The sequence below is a fragment of the Schistocerca piceifrons genome, chromosome 2, assembly GCF_021461385.2.
Source record: "Schistocerca piceifrons isolate TAMUIC-IGC-003096 chromosome 2, iqSchPice1.1, whole genome shotgun sequence".
Lineage (NCBI taxonomy): Eukaryota > Metazoa > Arthropoda > Insecta > Orthoptera > Acrididae > Schistocerca > Schistocerca piceifrons.
The window spans coordinates 775,346,586-775,372,412 of record NC_060139.1 but is presented as its reverse complement, the minus strand read 5'-3'; the positions used below and the strand labels follow the sequence as shown (position 1 = coordinate 775,372,412).

The 25,827-nt window shown below is 39.4% G+C and overlaps 1 protein-coding gene and 1 non-coding gene across 2 annotated transcripts in view; both read left to right on the top strand.

Annotated features, from left to right (window-relative positions):
* The window catches only part of LOC124777817 (aurora kinase C-like), a 135,506-nt gene extending 112,274 nt beyond the window's left edge, over nucleotides 1-23,232 (top strand). Inside the window, exon 8 of the mRNA XM_047253339.1 lies at nucleotides 23,176-23,232. The gene's annotated coding sequence lies outside the window, so the exon portion shown is untranslated. The remainder of the gene's footprint in view (nucleotides 1-23,175) is intronic.
* Nucleotides 2,974-3,045, top strand: Trnai-gau. Its single transcript has one exon. It is a non-coding gene; the product is annotated as a tRNA-Ile (tRNA).
* Nucleotides 23,233-25,827: the final 2,595 nt, after the last annotated feature.

Here is a 25,827-nt window from a genome sequence, read left to right as displayed (position 1 = left end):
CACAGGGGTAATAACCGGCAATAACGGACATAGTAGAACCAACATTTTATTGGCGGTCACCTACAGTATTGGTTTACACAACTCTTCCCTGTCGTATACATTTCTTTCAAGTAGCCTACTTTTTGCTAAGGTTATTTCTGAAATAAGTGAAAGTATTGTAAATCTGTCTCGTGACTCTAAGGAAATGCGTATTTTTGTCACCGGATGTGTTTTGTTTTATTGAAATAAAATAACATAAATGGGCTTGATGAAACACATACACCATTTGGCTTGCTTTCTCCATCTACTAACAATCCATTACAACACATTTAATGTTTGTACTTAAGATTTTTGCTCACCTGTTAAGAAATGCAGAAGTCCGTACATTTTTTGTTAACTTATGTCTTTACTTACCCTTGAGATATGAAAATTTGTCAGGGAAAAATGATAACTTATCAGGAAATCAGGGAAATATTAGAAAATGTCATTTGGGGTAACCCGTGGCAACTCCAATACTACAGTCTGGGTTTACCACTCTTTTTGCAACTACCTTAGTGTAGCTTGTGATAACACTTTTTTTTTCTAAGCTTGTGTTCATGGAGTGGTATTTTGTGTGCAAATTTTAATAACCTTTGTAGAATTGTCTCCGAAGATAAAGCTGCAAGAAGACAATTATAAGAGAAAGAAAATGACCTTAGAAATGAAAAATAAAATAATTGAAAAACGAGAACGTGGTGTGTACCTTGCTGATTTAGCATGCACATACAATAGGTCTACATCAGCTATTTGTGCTGTCTGCAAGAGCAAGTACAAGATTAAGCAGATAGATGTGTCAAAGGGAGTGACAAGAGTATTTTAACAATGTTTTCATATTCTGGACAATGTCGAAAGGTTGCTTCTCATATGAATAAATGAAAAGCAATTGCAAGGTGACACTGTTAACAAAAACATCACTTGTGAGAAGCGAGAATGATTTTTGCCGACCTTGTTAAGAAGACACCAGGATCATCAGCAGCCAAAGAAGTGTTTAAGGGAAGCTGTGGGTGATTCGATAAGTTTCAGAGAAAAACCAGCATCCACAGCTTTGAGAGGTACAGCGAGGAAGCCAGCTCCAATACAAAGGTAGCAGAGAGCTTCATAAGCAGCATCAAGATGCTCCTTGATTCTGTAGGTCATCTGCCACAACAAGTTTTTAATTGTGACAAGATTGGTCTATTGTAGGAAAAGATGCTGAAGCATACCTTTGTAACAGCAGAGGAGAATGCATTGCCCGGCCACAAGTCAGTGAGACACTGTTTCACACTGCTGTTTTGTGCCAATGCAAGCGCTGACTTGAAAATGAAACCCTGCTTGTTTACCATTCAGAAACTCCCTGAGCCTTCAAGAAGTGTAAAGTCCAGAACAGCAGGTTAAATGTGTTGTGGAAGTCCAACAACATGGCTTGGGTGAGACTTGATCTTTTTTTGTGATAGGATCAATGAAGTATCGGGTCCTTTGGTAAAAAAAATATTTGCTTGAGATGAATCTGCCACTCCATGTCTTGCTTCTATGGACAATACTCTTGCCCATTCTCCAGGCCTACAAGACCACCTCCTTGAAGAATTTCAATTCATCAAGATCCAATTTCTGCCTCCCAACACCACTCCATTACTCCAACCTATGAACCAGCAGATTGTTTCTAACTTTAAGAAGCTGTACACTGAAGCACTCTTAAAGTATTGCTTTGAGTTGACTGAAGCTACCAATCTCTCTCTCTCGGAGAGTTTTGGAAGTATCACTTCAACATCGTTGCCTGTGTAAAGATGATCAAAAAGGCATGGGAAGGGGTTACCAAGAGAATTCTCGCTTCTGCTTAGAAGCAGCTTTGGCTGGAGTGCATTGTTGAACGTGACTCGGATCATTTGAATCAGTACCCATGGAACCTGTAATCTTTGGCCTAGAACATGGGACTAGAAGTGAATTACAATGATATTGATGAGCTTGTGTAAGATCACAGCCAAGAAATGACAATCGAAGAGCTTATGAAGTTGCAGTGCATTTCACAGCAGGAAGTTGTGGAGAGGAGTTCTTCAGAGGAGGAGTAGGAGGAGGCGATAACAGCAAAGTAGCAATCTTCTGGCGCAGTAAGAGAAATGCTGACTCCCTGGGAATCAGTTGCATCGTACATTGAAAAATCACCACTCCAATAAAGCAGTGGGCTGTGTGCTACCAATTTATTTGACGATAATGCCGAATCGCATTTTTGCCAAGTGTTGAAGTGTCGGCAGAAACAAATGACTATAGATAGCTTCCTAGTTAAAAAAAGGTTGTGTATTGTGAATAATAAAGTTCATAATACTCTGTGTATAATTTTCTTCGAATAAATGGCATGAATAAGATGAAACTTTTAGTACTTTTTCTGCATAGAACACATTATCGTATTTTACTTTAATTTATATAGGATAAATTGTTTTGCTTAACAAATGTTTCGCTCTAAGAGTAAGATTCTATAACAAATTATGCTCACTATGCGAAATTCCACTGTAGTGATATGTCTGCATGTTTCCATATCAGAAATTCCTCAAAATTATTACTTACAAACTGTGTTCCATTATCTGTGAGCAAATGGCTGGGCTTACCCCATCCACAAAATACTCTCTTAAACAATTGATTATTGTATTCATGTTTGTCAATTTTATAGGATGTACTTTAACATATTTTGACCAACATTCCACTGCCATAAATACATATTAAACTTGGCATTTATCCTTAGGCAAAGTTCCGAATAATTGCTGCTATTAATCATATATAGTTGATGTTTCTGAGACGTACTGAGCATCGCCTTTCTCTTTGATAATGACGTAGAGTGAAGCAATGAATCAAAATTTGTACCAGCACCAGGGTTCGAACCCAGATCTCCTGCTTACTAGAAATGCTCTAAGGAACTGAGGCATAGATTTTATATTGGGGAGGGAGACATACTTGAGTATTCCGTGCAGCTCTGGTAGCTGCAGTGCCAGTGTGGTGCAGCGGTTAGCGCATCTGCCTGATAAGCAGGAGACCCGGGTTTGAATCCCAGCACTGATACAAATTTTGATTCATTGCTTCAGTCTAAATCATTATCGTAAATCTGCTGCTGTTAAATTATTTAAAGCCTTACATATAACCCGTCTTATCAGTCTACAATGTAGTAGCCTGCTCTCTATAAAAAAAATGATAATGCCTGGTGATCCGTATACAGGGTGCAGAGTGAGGCAGCTAAGACAGCCCCCCCCCCCCTCCCCCAAATATATCTAGAATGAATAAATATATTGAGGTACAGTTTTTGCCAAGTTATAGCGGAATTTGCATACAATTTTTATCATTTGTAGTCACTGTGTTATGACACTGACTTCGCTTTTTTCCAATGGAACTATCACGTTTTCCTGTGGCATTTGAAAGAAGCTTCTAAGAGAAATTCAATGTTCAATGACATAACACACATAGAACTTGAAATTACAGTGAAATCCAGACCATTAACTGCTTACAGGTGTTGATAAATATCAACAGGGACAGTTGAAAATGTGTGTCCTGACTGGGACTGGAACCCGGGATCTCCTGCTTACATGGCTGATGCTCTACTCGACTGAGCCATCGAGAATCCAGAGGATAGTGCTACTGCAGGGGCTTATCTTGCACATTCTCAGTGAGACTCACATTTCCAACTTACTGTCCACACACTACATTTGTAGTGCCCCTGCCCACTATACTCATTACTTGCGGCAGCCAATCTACTGATTCCCGTAAGAGTTCGAGCAATGTGAGTGCATCCGCACTGAAGATCATTGGCCAGTAAGCCTTATCTACATGAAGATGGTATCTATTCTTTTGGACATGTCCAGCCAGTGATCTTCTTCTGTGCAGATGCACTCACATTGTTCAAACTCTAATGGGAATCGACAGATTGAGTGCTGTGAGTAATGAATATAGTATGCAGGGGCACTACAAATGTAGTGTGTGGACAGTAAGTTGAATATGTGGGTCTCACGGGGAGTGTGCCAGAGGTAAGCTCCTGCAGTTGCACTATCCTCTGTATCCTTGATGGCTCAGTCGGAAGAACGTCTGCCATGTAAGCAGGAGATCCCGGGTTTGAGTCCCGGTTGGGGCACACATTTTCAACTGTCCCTGTTGATGTTTATCAATGCCTATAAGCAGCTAACGGTCTGGATTTCATTGTAATTTCATTCTTTGAGAGCTGCAAGATCACTAATAGTATCTGTTCTTTCAGACATATGATTTCCAAAATTCGTTATGGTTCTCCAAATGTTATCCTTGAAAAGTGCAAACAGGTGAGGCAATCTATGCAAAATTTTGTTTAAAGAAGAATCATATACAATCCCTGAGCAAGTCAATCTTTTCTTCTTCATGTATTCATATCATACATATAGGACCTTGTCAAATAGTACCAAGGTAATAGTGCTACATACCACTGTCCCTCTGTTAGGAGAAGAGGTTCAACAAACATGTGCACTACCATAACAAATGTAAGCAAATACATAACTCAGGTACAGTTCATGTGTTTATCATAATAACTGCCATACAAAGTACTCAAAATGTTGATCTTTATCATTGCCTCAGGCTATAGAGTGATTCTGGATAACAATACTGCACGTTGAATTTTATCTGGCATAAACGGCAGCGTAGGCCTTTGTTATAAGGCATTTCATGTGTTAAGGAGTTGTCATTGTTTTCTCATAGACCTCTTGTTTAATTTTCGCCACAGATAAAAGTATAGGATTGTCCAGTTTGGTGAGTGTACACACCACTTTGCATTTCCTGAACAACCATTCCAATCCTCCCTAAACAGTCTCTTAGGAGAGTCTGTTATTACGTGTATGGAACAGGAGGAACATATCTTAGGAACTCAAAATATTTGATTGTATTTAGATTCTTGTCAGTGAAACGGGGACCAATGATGCGGGTCTTGAAAAACACGCACCAAACCTTGACAGACCAAGAGCATTGTTTTCATCCACTACTTTGAGTCGTCATGGATTTCCAACTGGTGCTTAGTACATATTGTAAAAATTGACTTGCCCATGGTTTTTGAATGATTCTTCCTTAAACAAAATTTTACATAGATATGCCTCATCAGTTTGCGCTTTTCAAGAATAACATTCAGAGGACCATAATGAATTTGGAAATCATTGCCATGAAGCTGGACGTGCAGTGAAATGTGAAGAGGGTGATGCAATGGGTTGTAATGTTTACAAAACACTTGTTTCGTTTATCTCACCTGTTCTTTGCATTGTGTGTTACTCGTGCTAAAATACTAGATTCATTTATTTCATAAGTTGCCCTTCTTTTTCCTTGACATATTTTATCCTCCACATTTAAAGTTTCCAGAACTTTTTTTTGTAATGTTTGGAAAGACAGATCGTGAGAGCTTGGCACAATCTGGATACTCTGTAGCATATGACAACACCACTGCTGTAATATGGCATGTTTCACAATATTTTGGCAATTTCAAATCTGAATAATGCATGCTAAAATCAAGATACAATGATGGTGGCATTGTATATCAGTAGTGCAGAGTATCAGGTTTCATCCCACATACGGGACAGTAATCATATTGCACTGGTCAAAACAACGTTGTGATGGAGTGCTGTTTTCGCTACGGAAAATGAGTTGTGTGCATGCAATGTGCCTCTCAAAAGCATTTCAAGATTCAGCTGCGATACCCAATTCCTGTCATGGAACAATACTGAATTAGGTGAGAAACTTTTGTGAAACTGCTAGTGCATCAAATCTAAATTCAACTGGCCCTTCGAAAACCATCTGAACTCCTGAGAACGTTGACTTGTGCATAGCAATTTTCAGGCAAGCCCTCATCGTGTGTTATGAAAACATGCCCAAAGATTGCAACAGTTAAAAAATTGAATTCATGATGAAATTTTGAGAATTCCACCAGCAGTTACCTAAGTCATGTTTGGAAACTGGCTGAAATACCTGGAGTATTGCGAACCCACAAATGGTTGTCATCTGTCCTATGCAGTATTTCGTAAGTAAACTTGTGTATAATGTTCAGCTTTGTTTCGTGCTTAGTTTGGTGTGTTGTTCAAATTTGAAATTGTCGAAACATTGTAAAACACCATATAGTGTGGCAAAATTAGCCATAAATGATACTTTTTTAAAAAAAAAAAACATTGTGAATGCCTCAGTAGCTTCACGAAGAAGTTATCTAACTGCTACACCAGCAGAGCACTGACTGATGTTTTTCAAGTGCACAGATAAACACAAGAACTATTTCTGAGTTACATGTTTGCTTGCTTTGCTGTAATGCGGCAGACTTATCTTGATACTATCTGATCAAGTCTCATACATGTTATGTCACTGAAATTTTCTTAGAAGCTTCTTTCAAATTCCACAGAAAAAGTATATAGTTAACCTAGAAAAAACAAAACAAGGTTGATATTGTAACTTGGCGTCTATAAATGGTAAAATTTACTTGCAAGCATCAGTAAATTCGCTATATTGTCCATTAGAATTTGACAGAAACCCCAGCTTGCTATACCTTTTCAGTCCGAATATTAATGGGGTGACCGGTCTTAGCTGCCTTGCCCTGTATATTATGATTTTTGTACACTATATTGCGGTTGGAATTCCTGCAAAGTACGAACTATGGACAATGATTCTTTTTCAGTCGCTATATAGTTTATTTCATGTTTATTGGAGCTTCTACCAATAAAAGCTATAATTGTATGGTCTTCTCCTTCAGAATCTCATTTCCCTTAAAACAAGTCACAGTCTAATCGTCATTCTCAAGCATCCACAGACGGTTTAAAAGTGTGATGCATTTGTGGATGACTTAAAAATCTTGGCTTCTAGTAAGACTTGGTTATTTTATCAAATGCTTCAGCAGCACCATCATCTCAAATGCACTTTGACTGTTATTTCAGGATACCTTATAGTCATAGACCATTCATTGATGGCTCTCTTATAAAACACCTATAGAAACCTACTACACTTAAAAATGAATGCAGTTGTTTTACTGTTCATGGTTCTGGTCATTCCTTTGTTGCTTGAATTATTTTCATATCGATTTCTATCCCTTTATATTCACTATATGCCCCAGGAACTTCAGTTCATCCCTTCCAAAATGAGATTTAGTCAGCTTCTTTGTTACTCCTTTTTCCAGCAATCTGTCTAAAGCTCTAATCAGTAATTCACAATGCTCCTGCCAGGTCTTAGAAACTAGCAGTAAATCATCTGCATACATTAATTAATTCTTGTACTAAGTCATTACTTACTGATTTGTCTGGAGCATGGATAAAAACAGCCACAGATAGGTTGAATCCAAAAGCAGTATTTTAAACTGGTAAGATTTTTCCCTTCTAAGAGGAATACTGCATAACAGCTGGATTCTTCACACAGTAGCCGGGGGTTAAGTCAATTGAACTAAAAAAATTCGCTTGTTCAAATTTTGACACTAACAATGGATTATTGTATGTTCAGGAAGAATAATTTCGATCATGTTTTGTATGTCTTCTGGGATTGCATCTTGAACACTTGTTGGTGTAGGATGTGGTTTGCAGAAGAAAAGTTTTCCTCCTCTACCTTAATTTACACACATACTTATCAACTACACCTGGTGTACCACAGAGTACTTCCTTATACATTAGTAATATGTTTTGTAATTGGTTCTCTACTACCACTATATTAGCTGTTGCCACTAAATGTACCTGTTTCACCATTTGTAATTCTTGTTTAAAAGCAGCAGCATTATTCTCATAAGGTTCTCTATAGGTATTATTTTATTTCCATATTATTTTATCCTCATTAAAATTGAGTGACTCTTCATTGTCAAGTAGCTAGTCTGAATCTACAACCACATCTGAGTTAAGATTCAATACAGTTAAGTGTTTGATGAAAAGTAAACATACTAATTAGTATGGGTAATTGATACCTTCCTTTATTGTCTCTCCTTTACTTCCAGTTATGCCTACAACATAAACTCCAGTTACTGGGAGTGGTGAACACACAGTCTTATTTCATATGATTACCATTAGTTCTTGCAGTACGGCATATCTGATAATGTGAATTTAAGTGGATAGGATCATCTATTTCAAAAATTTTCCCAGGTAATATTGTTTCTATCTGTTCTTCCACTTTACTACTTTCCTTTTCCAAGCGTAGGACTAGAGTGGGTGAGGGCTACTAACTTCCTCACCTGAGGACCTACTTCTCTACTGTTACATTGTGGAGCCTGGCCCCTGACCTAGGTCTTGTATTATTTTCCGAATCTGAGTATCCAAATTGTCTATGGATTTAATGAAAGCAGATGTAAGTATTAAACCTGTAAATATTAGAAGTTTAAATTTAATCCATGTACATAATTTTACCGTTTATTGACTGAGGATCATTAAAATTAATGAAACTCAAGTTTTTCTAATTACATTTTTGTAATGTGTTTATCTGACTTGTTCCACACCCAGGAGGATTCCCTCTTTTATGGGTCTATGGAATGAATAATTAATCTAATTTAATCTATCCTAAGCCCTGTTTAACCTTCCTTCCAGATTGTACACTATTTTTGTCACTATGCTTCAGAAACTTACAGTATGTTGATGCATTCTTATATGGAAAATACTTTGGATGATGATAATTACTATTATTACCCTTATCACACTGTCAATTTTGCTTATTGATTATACTCCCCTCATTCATTGTATAATGTAACAATTCCTGTGATAAACATTAATAGATTGGTCACTGTTGGCCAGCCACAATACCATATTTCTTTTCTCATATGATAAGTTAGCCGATGTACTAACCCTTTAATTAAATGACTTTCTGCTGTAAGGTTGTCTTAAGTATTTAAACCTTGTTAGGTGCCACTCAGTATTTTTCTTATATGTGTATCAACCTTTATTGTAATATCCAATAATTTGAGTGTTAATTTCTCTTGCGCACTAGATGACCAGTATTTCCTTTTAAACTTACCCTGAAAATCATTCTGGAATGTAATTCTTCCAAATGAGCAGTTCCCCACGGGATTGCCTCCCTGTTTAAACAGCTCAGGACAGTCATTTTTCTTGGAATCATTCCAGAGCTTAGACAAAGATTTAGAGAATACACTAAAAAAACTGGAGTGAACGTCTCTTGCAGATTTAAATTTAGAAAATCATTTGACCAGGTTTGTTCCACTTCTGAAATGCAATTTTTCTATTAATTCTACAGGGAACCAGCCATTTTCATTAATCCTCTTTTTATTTAACACCTCCTTTGTTTGGGTAGTTCATTCCAGACCTTTCGCAATTCACTCTCAGTCCTATCTATCATAACTGTTGGTTGAGTTGTACCGACCAATTATTCATTCTTATTCTGTCCTTTTTGCTCGGTGAAATCTCCAAAGTCGCAAGAGTAGAACCTGATATTTCAGTTACACCTGAGTCTTTGTTCTACTCTTAAACATTTAATCTTACTGTCGTGTCTGACTTTTGCTTATGCACCTCTGTAAATCCCTGTTCAGTGTAATCTTTAATCTGTTGTAGATCCTTATTTACATCTCTAAACTGGTCATCATTATTATTTCAAATTAAATGACACTGTTTATCACCTTCAAATATAGCGCCTATGTTAAAGACAAAGTAGCAGAACTTAGTTTGGGAACCTTATTGTTTATCTCTAGCTTTTCTTTAAGTCCCTTATGTCTTCATCTCATTTTTGGCCTGACACTCTCTCATCCATACCACCAGGTTACCAAAATACACTCTTAACTATTCATGGGACAAAAAAGAAAAAATCAGATTGGGTTTAACACAGCTCACGAAACAATGTTTGAGTAGTTTCTCACTCTATAATGCTGATTGGAAGCGGGTACACTGTGCTTGGTGAAATGTGTTATTTTAGGTGTGTGCTACTGATGCTGCCATTGCTTGATGCTGGGATGTAGTTGTTGAATTCATGAAACAATTGTAGTCCTTTTGTAAATCCAACTGCCAATCTTCCAATTAGTAGACTTTATAAATCCTTCTTTGCTGTAATTGTTGTTGATAGATTGAATGATTAATCATCAGCCAATCAATTCTTGTTAATTCTCTTCAGCTTTAATGCTGGTAATGGTTTGTACACTGAGCCCTAATTTCGGGTTTTGATCACGTTGCCAAGGACAGCAGCACCATTTGTCAAAAACTTTTCCTTCAAAAATGGTTGATCCCTTCTTGATTTTTATTTAATACATTTTTCTTACTTAGATCTAATTGATTTTCACCATATAAATTATCAGGTCTGGCACTGGGGCCAGAATAAACCATTTCATGATCTGCAATCACTTTACTTTGTTCCTAATTTCACAGACATGTAAACATAAGTGTGTGTGTGTGTGTGTGTGTGTGTGTGAAAGCACTTCTTCCAATACACAATTATATTTGTGCTTCAGTTACAGTAACCTGTGTAAGGAAACTCTTCATATACAATGTCTGAACAGACATCAATACTACATTACATGTAATATGTATGATATTCACAAATTACAGCTTTGAAACATCTAACTGCTAAGCTTCACCTCTCCTCCATGGCATCACTACCATTGCCACAATATACAATGTTCCGTGGCACGTCTCTCTTCTCTGAGACACGACATGGTCACATGGAGTACTGCAACATGTTGCCAAAACCACAATTACTGTCCCATCTTGGAGATATGCAGTGTCCATCCAAGCCAGCATAATTGCACAAATAATAACAAACTTCCCGGCAATACATGATTCATAACATCCTCATTCATGGGTTGGGCAATGAGGGGTAACAAATCATGATAATATAAATGATATGTTACACCAGAACACATGACAATTATTGATACAGCTCTGTGAATTAAATCATAAATTCACAAGTATAATGCATGAATACTGTGAAGACGTGCTCGTAATTATACTTCAAGGGAAAACTGCAGCACAACATAGTGCTACACCACTAGACAAAAGATGATCTTTCTGTCTGCAGTGTAGTCTGCATAGCATTTACATGCTCAGACTTGCATGTGTTTGTTGACTACAGTCTGAATCAGTTCAAGTCCCACTAGACAGCACACAGACAGAAACACTGACAAATTTTTTCATTCACATGCAACAATTTGTCTGTGCAAACACTGTCTGTACAGACAGGTTGGTGCAAATATTTTAATGTGTCAAAGAAATTAACTAGAAAGGCTTGTGTGTTGACACAGATTTAGAGTTGGCTGCTTTGGAGTTAATAGATTTAATATAGTTGCTGTTTCAGTGTACCATTCTCTGAGTGGCCACTTCAAACATTTTCTAACCCAAATGAAATGTTGCCTATGCTGCTTAATGTTCTTGAAATCAAAAATCGTATTGTGTGATGATTTCAGTGTACACTTTGGCAAAGAGACTACTTACGGAAACAGAATTTATTAACTTAGTAGCCAGTTATGGACTGCTTGTAACAACTCTTTTCCTAACCAGAGGTGATGTCTGCCTTGACACTGCAATATAAATCTAAATACCCAAAGATCGCTGACCACAGGGCACTAGTTATGGAGCTTTACACAGAAAAAATTAATAATAATAATAATACAGAGAGAGAGAGAGAGAGAGAGAGAGAGAGAGACTGAGACTGTATCTATCCACAGAAGACCAAAAACGCCCTGTGAACATGTCACAACACAGCCGAAATGCAGTGAATGGAAAAAAAAAACATTGTGTACTAGTGAATGAAAAAATTAAAATGCATTGTACCACTGTTACATGATCACTTCAAAGCAGCAACAGCTCCCAGCTCAAAGGAAATTTTTACAGCACATATTTACAGGCAAGAATAATTTATGGGAGGTATATACGAGGGTGGTTTGAAAAGTTCTCGGAATGGAAAATGTACTTACATCGCTGGAACTGTTTTAGTTTTCAATGTGGTCTCCTTTTAGATTAATGCACTTATCCCAGCAATGTTCCAGTGCTTTGATCCCATCTCGAAATGCACTCCCTCCAGGCCTGCAAAATAGTTGTCAACTTCGGCTATCAATTCTTCATTTGAGGTGAATCTTGATCCTCAAAAAAAAAAAAAAAAAAAAAAGTTTTGAGAGAAGATGGAAATCTGACGGAGCCATATCAGGTGAATAAGGCGGGTGTGGCAACAATTCGTATCTTAGTTCATGTTATTTTGCCATGGCGATGGCACGTGTGCGGGCGCGCGTCAAGAGTTGCGGCACCCATCTTGCAGATTATTTTTTCATTTCTAATTCTTCAGTTAAAATGTGATATACCCTTTCAGATGACATCTGGCAAGCATGAGCAATTTCACGCACTTTCAATCGGTGATCCTCCATGACTATTTTGGACACTTCTGCAATGATTTCTGGAGTAGTGACTTATTTTGGCTGACCACTGCGCAGATCATCATCTAAGCTCTCCCGACCAAATTTAAATTCATTTGTCCACTTGGGCAACAGTTGAATATGAAGGAGCTGAGTCCCCCAGTGTATTCTGGAAATTGGCGTGAATGTCCTTTGCTTTCATACCTTTCTTTACAAAATATTTAATCACTGCTTGAATCTCGATTTTTTCCCCCCCCCCCCCCCCTACATCTTCACAAATTACTATGCAGGGACAGCTACAGAGCCATGTCACCGCCCAGCTTTCTTCCAAGAGCACTGATGAGGCACATGTTTACAGTCAACAGTTCAATGAATATCTCGTGAACAACTTGTTGCACTAGTGCTGACCTCTGGTGGTGATTCTGAGAACTTTTCAAACCACCCTCATAGAAGACCAAGAAGAAATGCAATGATAGGTATACGGTAAGCTACTTCAATGAACCTAAGGCAGCGTAGGACATTACCAATGTACACAATAAGAAATTCACCTCTGCCTTAAGCCTGTGTAGTCCAGATCACTGTAACAATTATTTTATCGATGTAGAAAACACTAAAAGTGCAGTCCAAGGCTTGAATATAGACCTGTCAGCTCCTGTAAGAAATGACAAGAGGTGCATCATTGTGAACTGAAGGAAAGCACAAAAATTGAAATAATAAAGATCACAGGATTTTATATCCCCCCCCCTCTCTCTTCCCCCCCCCCCCTCTCTCTCTCTCTCTCTCTCTCTCTCTCTCTCTCTCTCACACACACACACACACACACACACACACACACACACACACACTGAGGGTGCTCATTTTAACTGAAGCCACTGAAATTTCTCTTAGATCAAAAAAAGTTATAATTCTGATTTGTTTGTATTGGATGGAGACATCCAATGCTACCACATTTGACCCCCCCCCCCCCCCCCCCTCTCCCTTCATCCCATTCTTGGGTGGGCAGGAAACAGTCATCAATGGGAATCACAATTGCAGATTATGATTCTACGGCTAAATCTACATACATTTTTTCTGAAGCATTTTCTTCCCTTTGCTACATATGGCACTGTAGTCGGAGAAATAGCAGTGGGTGTACAATAATATTTTGCGACATGTTACTCAATGCTCCTTGAACATCCTATGGCACATGGGACCCCAGCTCCATACTGTGAGGGTAAGATGGGCCAGTATTTCATAACTTTTAATTGCAAATTCCATGCACAACATTGTATTCCTCCAACATATTGAACAGAGGACTACTCACTGTGGCCATGGATCGAGGTGAACGCTACTCCGCTTTTCTAATAAAAGTAACTGTTCAAATGTAGTACCACCAACTGTAATACACTTAGTGATTGGCTTCTCAAATCGTACACAGGACAGAAGCATATCTTCGGGAATGTCAGGACAGGCATTTCTGATGCATTCGACCATGTCATTACAGCCTGTTGGCACTTGCTGCTACACCTTATCTTTTAAATATCTGGCGATGTCAAATCCAGTGACCTTGCAGGCCAGTTAATAGGGCCAACTCTCCAATCCACCGACCAGTGTTAAACACAGTCTAATGCAGTGGTGGGTTGAAGTGGTATTGTTGGATGCCCCCTCTGATACAAATTAGAAATATAACTTTTTTTGGTCCAATGTGTAGTTTTCCAGGTATTTCAATGTCTTCAGTTAAAATGAACACCTTGTGTGTTTTTCTGAAACTTCTATGTACAGAGCTACCTTATAAGAAGGATGATCCAGGCAAGGTAACAAGCTTTTTGCTAGTGACAGATAAAATCTCAAATTACTTTGAAATTACAGATGCACAGCATGTTTTCTGGAAAGGGAAAACTACAACAGCATTAACGCTATATGTGAGTACTGGGATGAAGCAAAGTTTTGAGGAAAAAGAATCTTTAGTAATGACACTTTGTGAACTTAGTAAGGCATTTGACTGCAATCCTAACAAGATCTTTCCAAGCACACTCTGTCAGTAAGGAGTTGGAGGCACTGTTCTGGCAACCCTCAAATCTTATTTAGGAAATGGAAGGCAGGTTATAGGGGTCCAAGGATCACAATCATGTGAACAGAAGTTGGAATACCATGTGTCACAGGGATCAGTAGTGCCCCCTCCCCTCCCCCTGTTACTAGTTTATGTAAGTGATTTAAGTTCTCATGGACAGTTCTCAGTTCTTGCAATTTTCAAATGACATGACTTAGTACTAGAAAGGGATCAATGCTAGCAAGGCTCAACAAAAATCATTGAAGAAAAGATGCAAAAATTAGTATGTAGTCTCAGTGACAAAGGAGATCTGAACTGTGCAGGGACTGTGAAACTTGGAAAGAGCACTGTTGGGCAGAAGGTTCAATTCCTGGGTGCACATATAAATTTTTAAAATTATTACTTGGCCCTGGCGGCAGAGAATCGGATCCGGTTCATAAAGTGTTTCACAAACGTACATGGAGCATGTGAAGAGTGCCAATGATGCTGAAGGCAGGATGCTGATCACAATACATTGCCACACCAAACTGAGTGAAATCAAGGAATGAAAGTGGTCGTACCCAACACATCATCCTGCGACCACGTAATACAGGGTCATTACATGTAGCATTCGAGCTCAGCAGTTCTACAAACTAATAGAAAGTGTGAAGTCCAGGGGAACTGACAATAATTGAGACACCACAAATGGAACAAGTCCACTGTCATCTCTGGATAATGAGTGTAAACAAATTGCCGGCCATGATGACATTATTTGAAACTTAAATACTGCTATTTCAGAACCATCACTCTCCATGTCTCATTGTCCCGACTAAATCTCTGATTGCAATGAAATGACAGTCCCACTAGATAACAGGATGACTTGGTTGGCAAATCATGATCTGCTACCTGAATGAAGACTTTGGCTCTGAGACTGTGGCCAGCTGGCTGTATTGGGACTTTGCCACTGTTGTTTGATCACCTCTGTGACTGATGGAAGACGCAGATAAACCTGAGTCTTCCTCTGGTGAAGGGCCATATCAAGTGACTGCAAACTACTGCCTTCAACCTGTTGGGTGAGGCACCCAAGTATCACCTTCGTGGCAGTACACTGTACTGCCTTCGTGGCTGTGAGCTATATTGCTGATTTGGGTTGTGGACTTCCTCCTTCATGACACTCACCATCCATGATATGCTGTTGGCATACACTTAAATGTGTGTCTGTCTTTGAGAGTGCTGGTGAATCAATGTTGGAGTGTGCCTCTAGACCAGTGGTCATCAAACTTTTTTGCTCAAGGGCCAAAACTAACATTAAATGTGGAACCTCGGGCCGCAGATTTCCAGGTCTTTCTATTAACTGGCAAACCAGGTAAATGGTGTATTTATGAACCTCCAATAGACTAGCTATAGTAAAGAAGCGAGAGCTTTACCATTGACTTTCTAGCCTTATTGTTAAAGTCGATACCATTCGGATCACTACGTGTAGAATCGTGTAGAATGTTCTCCGTTTCAGATTGTTGTGAACCTCAATGACCAATACATTGTAACACTGTAATTGTCTGACAAAATGTTGCTGCGTTGCCCTTGTGAACAGATGGTTAATAACAGCAAATGGACTTATACTTAAATGTATTATGTAACACAAGACACGATCACAACTGTTTTCTACGTTTTGAAAGTCATTTTTCTTCAACTCACTTGACTGAACAACCACCACCTTAATTTTATTTCATACTAGATGAGGTACCTGGCACTGGCTAGATACGTATTTTTTCCAATATTACATCATTCTGTCTCTTCCTTCCCTCACTGTCTGTCGTCCATCTCGACTTCCCCCTCAATCACCATCTCTTCACCCATTTATCTGTCAATTTCACACTCCCCCTGTATGTGTCCATGTCCTCCTCCCCCTTCTTCCTCCACATAACCCCCCCCCCCCCCTCCCGCCGCAATAAGACGTTGCCTTTGCTTATCCCACAATATTTCTTTACAAATTGAAAATAATATGTGTATCAGTGTGGTTGAAATCAATCCGAAGGCTTAGGAGGAGAAGTGGAGGATAAAAACACACACACACACATTTTTAAGTGCTAATGACTAATTATTTCTTTTAACAAATATGTACCGCATATGACCGTCTCTATAATGTGTGTTCATGAATCCAACGCACATTCATTTAAGATTGATACAATAGCAGATAATTGGTACGAGACACACGCACCCATTTGTTTTCAGCACTGAGAAACAAACAAGAAAACATTTCCATTATTACGTCCCCTCCCACCGCAACGACAAATCTATCTGCCCCAGTACCAAGTGGCACCTGCTAAGGTGATAGAACAGCTTTACGCGCTCCTACTTACAATTCTACCAGTATATTTTTCATTTGACGAAGGAGACAGGTACAGCCGACAGCTGCAAACCATTTATTCTTTACCGGATTTGGATATATACGATTTATCGTTCTTCAGAAACTGTGAATATTAACACTTGTTAAAATGAAGTAGTACTTTCGGAAAAAAACCACTCGCAACTCTTGGATGTATGTGACTCCTTCGCCAAATAACATTGCTGTGCAGTTGCTGACAACAATAAGCCATGTTTATGACACTGAAATGGTGCAATACAGGGAAAAAGATTTTTAAATATCCGTCCGTCGGTTTGACAACTATTAGATTATGAGGGATATATTCGTAGGAGACTTACGAGTAGTTGTGTCACGTTGTCAACAATTGCATTTTTAGCAGTCTTCACAGGAGTCGAGAGTTGAGAACGACTGGAATAATCGTGCATGAGTCAATGACATGTGCCTTTCACAGAATGACTGTCACCATGTTTACGAGAAAACTGCATAAAATACTGCTGATACGGGAAAAACAAATTGTGCGTCTGACTAATTCATTCCAGTTTAATTATCTCTGTGAAAATAAAATTCACATGACTTGCATAATCTTAACAATTAATGTAGGTTAATTCTTATAAAGAAGAAAACAGCAACCAACCACTATTAATACTGCTATTTATTTAGGTAAATAGCGCCGTTAGCGGTTTCGAACTGGCAAGTTCATTATTGGTCGGCTGTTCACATGATTTTCAAGATAAACTTTACATTATCGTCCGTTTTCAGTTTTTATTATTCCACTGTGGCGAAGTATTTTTGGTGTGTTGTTGCCATCGAAAATTCCGCGCGATTTTGTTGCGAAGTTGCAGGATTGTATTTTTCGCATATTCCTAAATATATCCAGCACTTACGCAACTTGTACATCACCGTGTGTGTGTGTTTGTGTGTGTGTGTAGGACAGATGCGCTACACATGCAACAGGCTATATAAAAAGCTACAGGTCTCTCATTGAATCTGGCTTTTAATAAGAAAGCTACGGGTCTCTTATTGAATCTTGTTTTTATTCATTGTAGTTGCAAAACAAACGTAAATACAAATATATAATTTTTCATTAATGTGACTTGTGATGTTGAACTTTTTTGGCTATGTCGTCTATATCTGCTTCGTTTGGGCAGCGTGCAATCCTCGTTGCGTCTTCTAAATGACTGGACAACCGATTACGATATTTATTTTTCAGGTACTTCATTTTTGAAAATGAAGCTTCACTAAGGTAAGTTGAAGGAAGTAGTGTTCAAACGAACTGTGCAGTCTCGTAAATTTTTATAATTGTTACGCACACATTTCCAAAATTCAGTGTACTGTTGTATTTCACGATGTTCTATAAACAGAGCTTTAAGCTGTGTGTCATGCTGAAGTTCGATTATTTCATTTAGTAAATTAAGTTTTAGGAAATCCAAATTGGCAGAATAATTTGAGATCATCATGTCAAACATGCCAAGGGTTCTCTACGAGGATGAAACAGTTTCGAATATTTCTAACATCTGCAAATCTGTTTTTAATTCCTTTCAAATAGGCTTCCAAATATTCTTTCATGTTTTGATAAACAGTTTCGGTGATAGTTAAGCCTGATCGGAGCATAGAAACAGTTGGAAAATTAGACAGATCTTTTACTTCGAGTTCATTTATATATAATTGCAGTTTGGCTTCAAATGCAAATATTTTGTTAGTCATTTGCCCAATTATCTTGTTTGGTCCTTGTAATTCCAAGTTAAGTGTGTTGAATTTTTGTGTAATATCGAAGTATCCACCATTCATCATCATCATCATCAAGTTCAGGATAATTTTTGCCACTTTGTTGTAAGAATAAAATAATTTCAGATTTAAAATTGACAAATCGTTCCAGCACTTTTCCTTTGCGTAGTCATCTGACAGCAGTATGTAAGAGAACATCACTGTAACAAGCTTTCAGTTCCTGCAGAAGTTCTTTAAATTTTCGGTGATAAAGTTCACGGGCACGAATGAAATTTATAACGCTTATAATCGTTTGCATAACATTCTTCAATTTGGTATTTGAAATTTGACATGCCAAACTTTCTTGATGCAGTAAGCAGTGAATGGAGAGTAAATTTGGCAAATTCTATTCCTTCTTAATCAGTGCTATCAAATCATTGTTGACGCCCGTCATTGACGGACAACCATCTGAACATACTGATATTAATTTGCTCATAGATAAGTCATTTTGTTTACAAATTCTTGAACTGCATCCACAAAATCGCATCCTTTTGTGTGACCTTTCATGGCATAATTGCTAAAAAATCTTTCTCTATTATCCCATCATTTGTGCAGTAACGCACAAACAATGGAAACTGAGCCATCGAAGCTAAATCTGTACTGGAATTACATGAAAGACTGAAGTATTTGTATAGTTTGACTTTATTAATTACTGCCTCAAACATATATTTTGAAATATATTCTATACGACGTAGACAGGTAGATTCTGAAAGTGTGAGCTTATTTATTTCAGCTGATATTTTTTTACTGTTGGAGAAATTTTAAAACAAAGTTCCAGAAACAACCGTACATTGCTTCACTAACTCAGCATCAGTGAAAGCTTTCATATTTTTTGCCAGAATATTACATACTTGGTATGATGCTCTTGTGACAGCCTAACTATGCGCAACTGCTCCTATCATAACGTTTTGTTGACGACGAATGGCAGATTTTAGATGAGCAATTTTTTCCTTTCTCTCATTTGAATTCAAAGTAAAAGCTACTGTAAATGAATTGTGCTTACTTGTGTAGTGGCGAAATAAATTCTCTCCCTTCAGCCCCACAATCGTATCCCGGCATATTAAGCAAGTAGCAGTACCTTCTTTGTGTCCACTTATAAAGCAAGACTCTTCTTCCCATTTATCTCGAAAACTTTTCTCTTCACATATTTTCCTCTTAGTCACTGTTCTTGAGGGTACATCAGACATTATTTATCCCACTAATAATTATATCAAGCCCGCCGCCGACAAACGAGCGGCCGTGGGCACGCATCGCGTTTATGCACGGCTCACATTGTTAGCTAGCAGGCCGCTCACGCCTTCAGCGCTACGGAACACCGGCAAGTGGCACGTTAAATGAAAGTGGTGGATGGTTTTCAGTTACCTAATTACTTCGCCGACTTTAATCGCAATTCTACGCAGTTTCCGTAAACAAAACGCCGCCACGCCAGACAAGTAGATAATTAATGCTACCCGTGCGAACCGAGGAGAGTGGCGGGCCGCACGAAAGCATGATCTGGGCCGCATGACGACCAGTCTAGACTCCAAATCTAGCTACCTGCAAATCAAAGCTAGGTCCTGACCTTTGTAACAGCGGTGTGCTGCATCCATATTTCTTATTATACTCGAGTGTGCAGTAGAAGACAATCCTTACTGTAAAATCATGAGTAACAAATATGTTTCCAGACTATGCTGTTTAACTCTCACTTTCGGGCATATGACAGCCACTCTAACCAGCTCCTGAGCTCAGGCTCCTGCACCTGTGGCACCACCACCTCACCTATTCAGCTCCATGCCCAATAAAAACCCTGACCTGAGGGGTGACTGCTGCAATACAGTTCACATGTGTGTAACAGACTGTCACAAGCCATGTAATTCCTGAGAAAACTGAAACGTGATAACTGATAAGTACCTGCAAATTTTTTCACCCTTTCACAGTCGTATCAGCTATGGCTGTGGTCTATGCGGTCACTCCAAGAAAGTATTATCACAAAAAAAGAAAGAAAAAGGAGCCTTATTGGCAATAGTGCACTAGTGTGGCCACGGCCAGCACTTTGTCATGCGACCAGCCTCCGGCCAACGCGCCGCTGCGACCAAAGTTACACGCAGCTGAATGGGGCAGTGCGCACGTTGCACTGCCAGTGCGCGGCCAGCACCAGCGCGGTTCCACCTTTGGAGATATTTTACATTTTGTTACTTGTTTGCTGCTACATGTCTGCAGAAGGATCTGTCTGTCATCATGGACTCTGATATGGAGAAATTTATTATAGACATTAGGGAGAGGCCTGGTTTGTGGGACTTGTCATCTGAAGAATATGCTGACAAAAATGAGAAAAACAGAACGTGGGAGGAAGTGACTATGATGTTCGGGGGCAGAGAATGTGCAACACCACAGGGAAGTAAACATGCTGTGTAAGTTTTATTACTTTTATTAACACAAAATTCTACCATCTGGTGAGCAAGATGTATAAGACAGGCGAAATACCCTCAGACTTCAGGAAGAATATAATAATTCCAATCCCAAAGAAAGCAGGTGTTGACAGATGTGAAAATTACCGAACTATCAGCTTAATAAGTCACAGCTGCAAAATACTAACACGAATTCTTTACAGACGAATGGAAAAACTAGTAGAAGCCGACCTCGGGGAAGATCAATTTGGATTTCGTAGAAATGTTGCAACACGTGAGGCAATACTGACCCTACGACTTATCTTAGAAGCTAGATTAAGGAAAGGCAAACCTACATTTCTAACATTTGTAGACTTAGAGAAAGCATTTGACAATGTTGACTGGAATACTCTTTCAAATTCTGAAGGTGGCAGGGGTAAAATACAGGGAGCGAAAGGCTATTTACAATTTGTACAGAAACCAGACGTCAGTTATAAGAGTCAAGGGACATGAGAGGGAAGCAGTGGTTGGGAAGGGAGTGAGACAGGGTTGTAGCCTCTCCCCGATGTTATTCAATCTGTATATTGAGCAAGCAGTAAAGGAAACAAAAGAAAAATTCGGAGTAGGTATTAAAATCCATGCAGAAGAAATAAAAGCTTTGAAGTTCGCCGATGACATTGTAAGTCTGTCAGAAACAGCAAATGACCTGGAAGAGCAGTTGAACGGAATGGACAGTGTCTTGAAAGGAGGATATAAGATGAACATCAACAAAAGCAAAACGAGGCTAATGGAATGTAGCCGAATTAAGTCGGCTGATGCTGAGGGAATTAGATTGGGAAATGAGAGGCTTAAAGTAGTAAATGAGTTTTGCTATTTGGGGAGCAAAATAACTGATGGTCGAAGTAGAGAGGATATAGATTGTAGACTGTCAATGGCAAGTCAAGCGTTTCAGAAGAAGAGAAATTTGTTAACATCGAGTGTTTTTAAGTGCCAGGAAGTCGTTTCTGAAAGTATTTGTTTGGAGTGTAGCCATATATGGAAATGAAACGTGGACGATAAATAGTTTAGATAAGAAGAGAATAGAAGCACATCCTAAGGCCGGAGCAATTCGGCTTTAGGAATCACCACTCGACGACACAATAACTCCTACGCGTAGTCGAACGTATAACACGCGGCTACAGCATGAGCAAAGCCACAGGGACCGTGTTCCTGGACATCGAAAAGGCTTTCGACCGTCTCTGGCACAACGGACTCATAAGCAAACTAAGCGAAGCTGGTTTCCCCGACGGTCTCGTACGTCTCATACACTCACATCTTACGAACAGATGTTTTAACACTTACGTGCAGGACAAACAATCAGCATAACATGATATCCAAGGTGGAGTACCCCAAGGAAGCATCCTAGGGCCCATCTTATTTAACCTGTACATTATTGACTTCCCAGCAACACAAAACGCGACGTTAGCCATCTACGCGGATGACACCGCCATCCTTGCACAAGATTGGAAACCGTCGAACATCAATTCACGAATACAGACAGCACTCAGAACAGCTGAGCCTTGGTTGGAGCGATGGCGTATTAAAGTAAACGTCGACAAGTGCGAAGCAGTTCTGTTCACGCGTAGACCGAAACTACTGCGCAAACATCAACACTGTAGACCGATAACACTACATACACGCCCAATACGTTTCCGAGAGAAAGTCAGATACCTAGGTGTCTGGCTGGACCGGAAACTTACATGGGGGGACCACATCGAGTACGTTGCGAACAGAGCGCACGCGAGGCTCAATCAGCTCTACCCAATGCTCGACAGGGAAGCACACTGAATAGGATGGTGTCGAGGTCCATATACATGAATCTGATTAGACCTCTGATGACGCACGCAGCTCCCTTCTGGGGCAGCTCCTACACGACTGCGCCGCCTGCAGATCATAGAGAACAAAGTGCTACGAATCATTAGCAACGCTCCACGCTACACACGCACCGTGGATCTTCACCATGAATACCGCCTTGATACCCTCAAGGAAGTATTCAAAAAACACGCCATACGACTATACAGGAACTCGAGACAGTCGAACAATCCTTTCATCCTCACTCTGGGAAACTACGACCACAAACATAGGTGGAAGCACCATTGGCCAAAGACACTACTAGCTAGGGCATAGCCACCTATGGTAAACTAACATACACAAACAAGCGATAAAAGTCGGTAAGCCCCTGCTTATCAGCAACTCTGACTGGTAATTACCAGCTGCTATTAGAGACGACCAACAGGCCACAGCAGGGACACCGACGAGCTCGCCCACTGACGCACAAACAAACCGCCAACATTACCTTACACTGTGCATCCGATATATGACCTATCGGACACAAGAACGATAATAAACCTAATTGTTGCAGGTTGCTGATGCTGAACGAGAGCTCTACACCGGCACACAGCGCCAGCCTCCGAGCAACACAGCCGCACAACGTCAAAGGTATCGACATGCATGATACCCACTACTAACAAAGCCTACCCTTGCACGACCTATCGCAGGCAGCAAGACATCCGCTACTGCTCTTACCACCCGACCTAACTATCGCAGAGGTTCTTTTTCCCTTGGCTCTTGCCTTGGCACTTTTTTTCCTCTTCCCTTCAAACCGCTGCCCTTCGTTCGACTTCGACCCAATCTATCTCCAGATGAGCGCGTATTAATGGTTAACCTTAACCAGACGTACGCAAACATCGCAGTACCCACATCCTGCGACACCTCACTTCAGTGAATACTAACCCTTATGCAGAGATGGCAGTAGACCTATTGAGTTGGCCATCATGCCGGTGTGGGCGTGGAGGGGCTCCAACTCAAACAAAAAAAAAGAGAGAGAATAGAAGCTTTCGAAATGTGCTGCTACAGAAGAATGCTGAAGATTAGATGGGTAGATCGCATAACTAACGAGGAGGTATTGAATAGAACTGGAGAGAAGAGAAATTTGTGGCACAACTTGACTAGAAGAAGGGATCGGTTGGTAGGGCATATTCTGAGGCATCAAGGGATCATCAATTTACTATTGGAGGGAGCGTGGAGGGTAAAAATCGTAGAGGGAGACGAAGAGATGAATACACTAAGCAGATTCAGAAGGATGTAGGTTGCAGTAAGTACTGGGAGATAAGAGGCTTGCACAGGATAGAGTAGCATGAAGAGCTGCACCAAACCAGTCTCAGGACTAAAGACCACAACAACAATGGCGAAATCCACGTCCACATTCAGGGGTCTGTGAAAGATCCTCCACTTATTTGCCATTATCCTGAGCATGCACTCTACAAAACGTCTTGCTCGAGAATAATGATAGTTGAACACTTTTTTTGTATCAAGTTGCAGACCTATGTATGGACACACAGTTCTGTGTGACTGCGAAAATGCGTTATCAGCAACAAATACGTAAGGCACTGGCGTTTTGTTTATGCCTGAAGTGTGTTTGTCTTTCGGAATGTCCAAGTTATTAGACAGTATTCGCTTATAGAACACTGATTGTTGAAATAGCATTGAGTCGGCACATTCACCATACGATCCCACATCTACAGCAACAAATTTGTGGTTTGCATCGAAAAACGGCCATTAGTACAGTAGAGAAATATTTCTTATAGTTGAAGAACTTTGATGCAATGTTTGCTGGTTTCACCAGTCGCACATGCTTTCAATCAACGGCGCCGAAACAGTTTGGGAAATTGGCCTTAGTTTCAAAATCTTTTGCTATTTACAACCAGTCATTTTTGGTCGCTTCTGACGAACATTCATCTTTTAAGATAATCCAGATAGATTAACGTACTCTTTTTACAATTTCTCTGATTGTTGTTACTCCAAGTCGGAAAATATGATGCAAATCAACAATTTCCAGTTGCCAGATGTCTGAAAGGGAGAAATTACTAAATTATTTCACACTTTTGCGAGATAGGTTAGTTTTAAGGCAACCTTTTTCTGAACAAAATGTGTTGATATATTTTTCTAAGATAATCTAATAAACAGAACTGTTCTAATCATTTTCTTTAAATTAACGTATATCCCACCTATTGCATACGGTACGCGGAAACCGATCTAACATATCACTTCTGGTACCTTCCCTGTACAAAGAAGAGACATTATTGGTAGCTAAGATAATATTTTATTTTTACATGTATATCGTTACGGAGGAAATGGCGTAACATTAAAGATTTATACACCCGAGAAAAACGGAGATTAACTAGTAAAAGTGGTTCTGCAGCTGTGAGAAAGGCGCTATATCTATATTTTAATCTCCTATCATTTCTAAATATTACCACTTCACTGTCGCATACACATAGCAGTGTGTCACCTGGGAATCAGGCCACAGCAGAAAGTGAAGTTCCAAGTGGGCCATACCAGGCTAGGGAGCTCGGTAAGAAAAGGAGAGCAGAAGGCGAAATTTGAAGACAAGTAATCGATATTCTGCAAAAATCTGCAGAAGCCAGGCAGCAACTGGACACACAAATGACAGATGAGGAGAGGATTTTTTTCTTGTCTTTGGTCAGTGACTTAAAAAAAAATTTGAAGTTGCCTGTAAAAGGACGGATCTTAAGTATTATTGAAGAAGCTCAACCGCATCCTAACTGTCAAACACATCTTCCTGTGAACATTATCCAGCGTACATTTTTCACCGTCCACAATCGTCAACTGGATGTTCCTCACATCACCAGCCTCTATCTACATCGTTATCTTGTGATGGAACAGGATATTATCAGGAGACCTATCCCACACAACCTCCTCCTCCTCCTTCACAGAATAATAATTCTCCGCCAGAAACCATTGATGACGGCAGTATTGATAATCGTTTTATATCCCCACTACTTACCTGTTTCGGTGAATCATCAAGTTAATTTTACTTACTGCATAATGTAACATTAACAATTTCATTATTCTTAAAATTTTTCTTTAATGAAACTTACCGTAATGTGATTAGCAATTTATCTTCATTTCCTATGCATTGTTGCATTGCTGTGTCTGTACCTCTTATGCTGTCTCCAATTATCTTTAACATTTCATCAAAGGTTTTTATAGA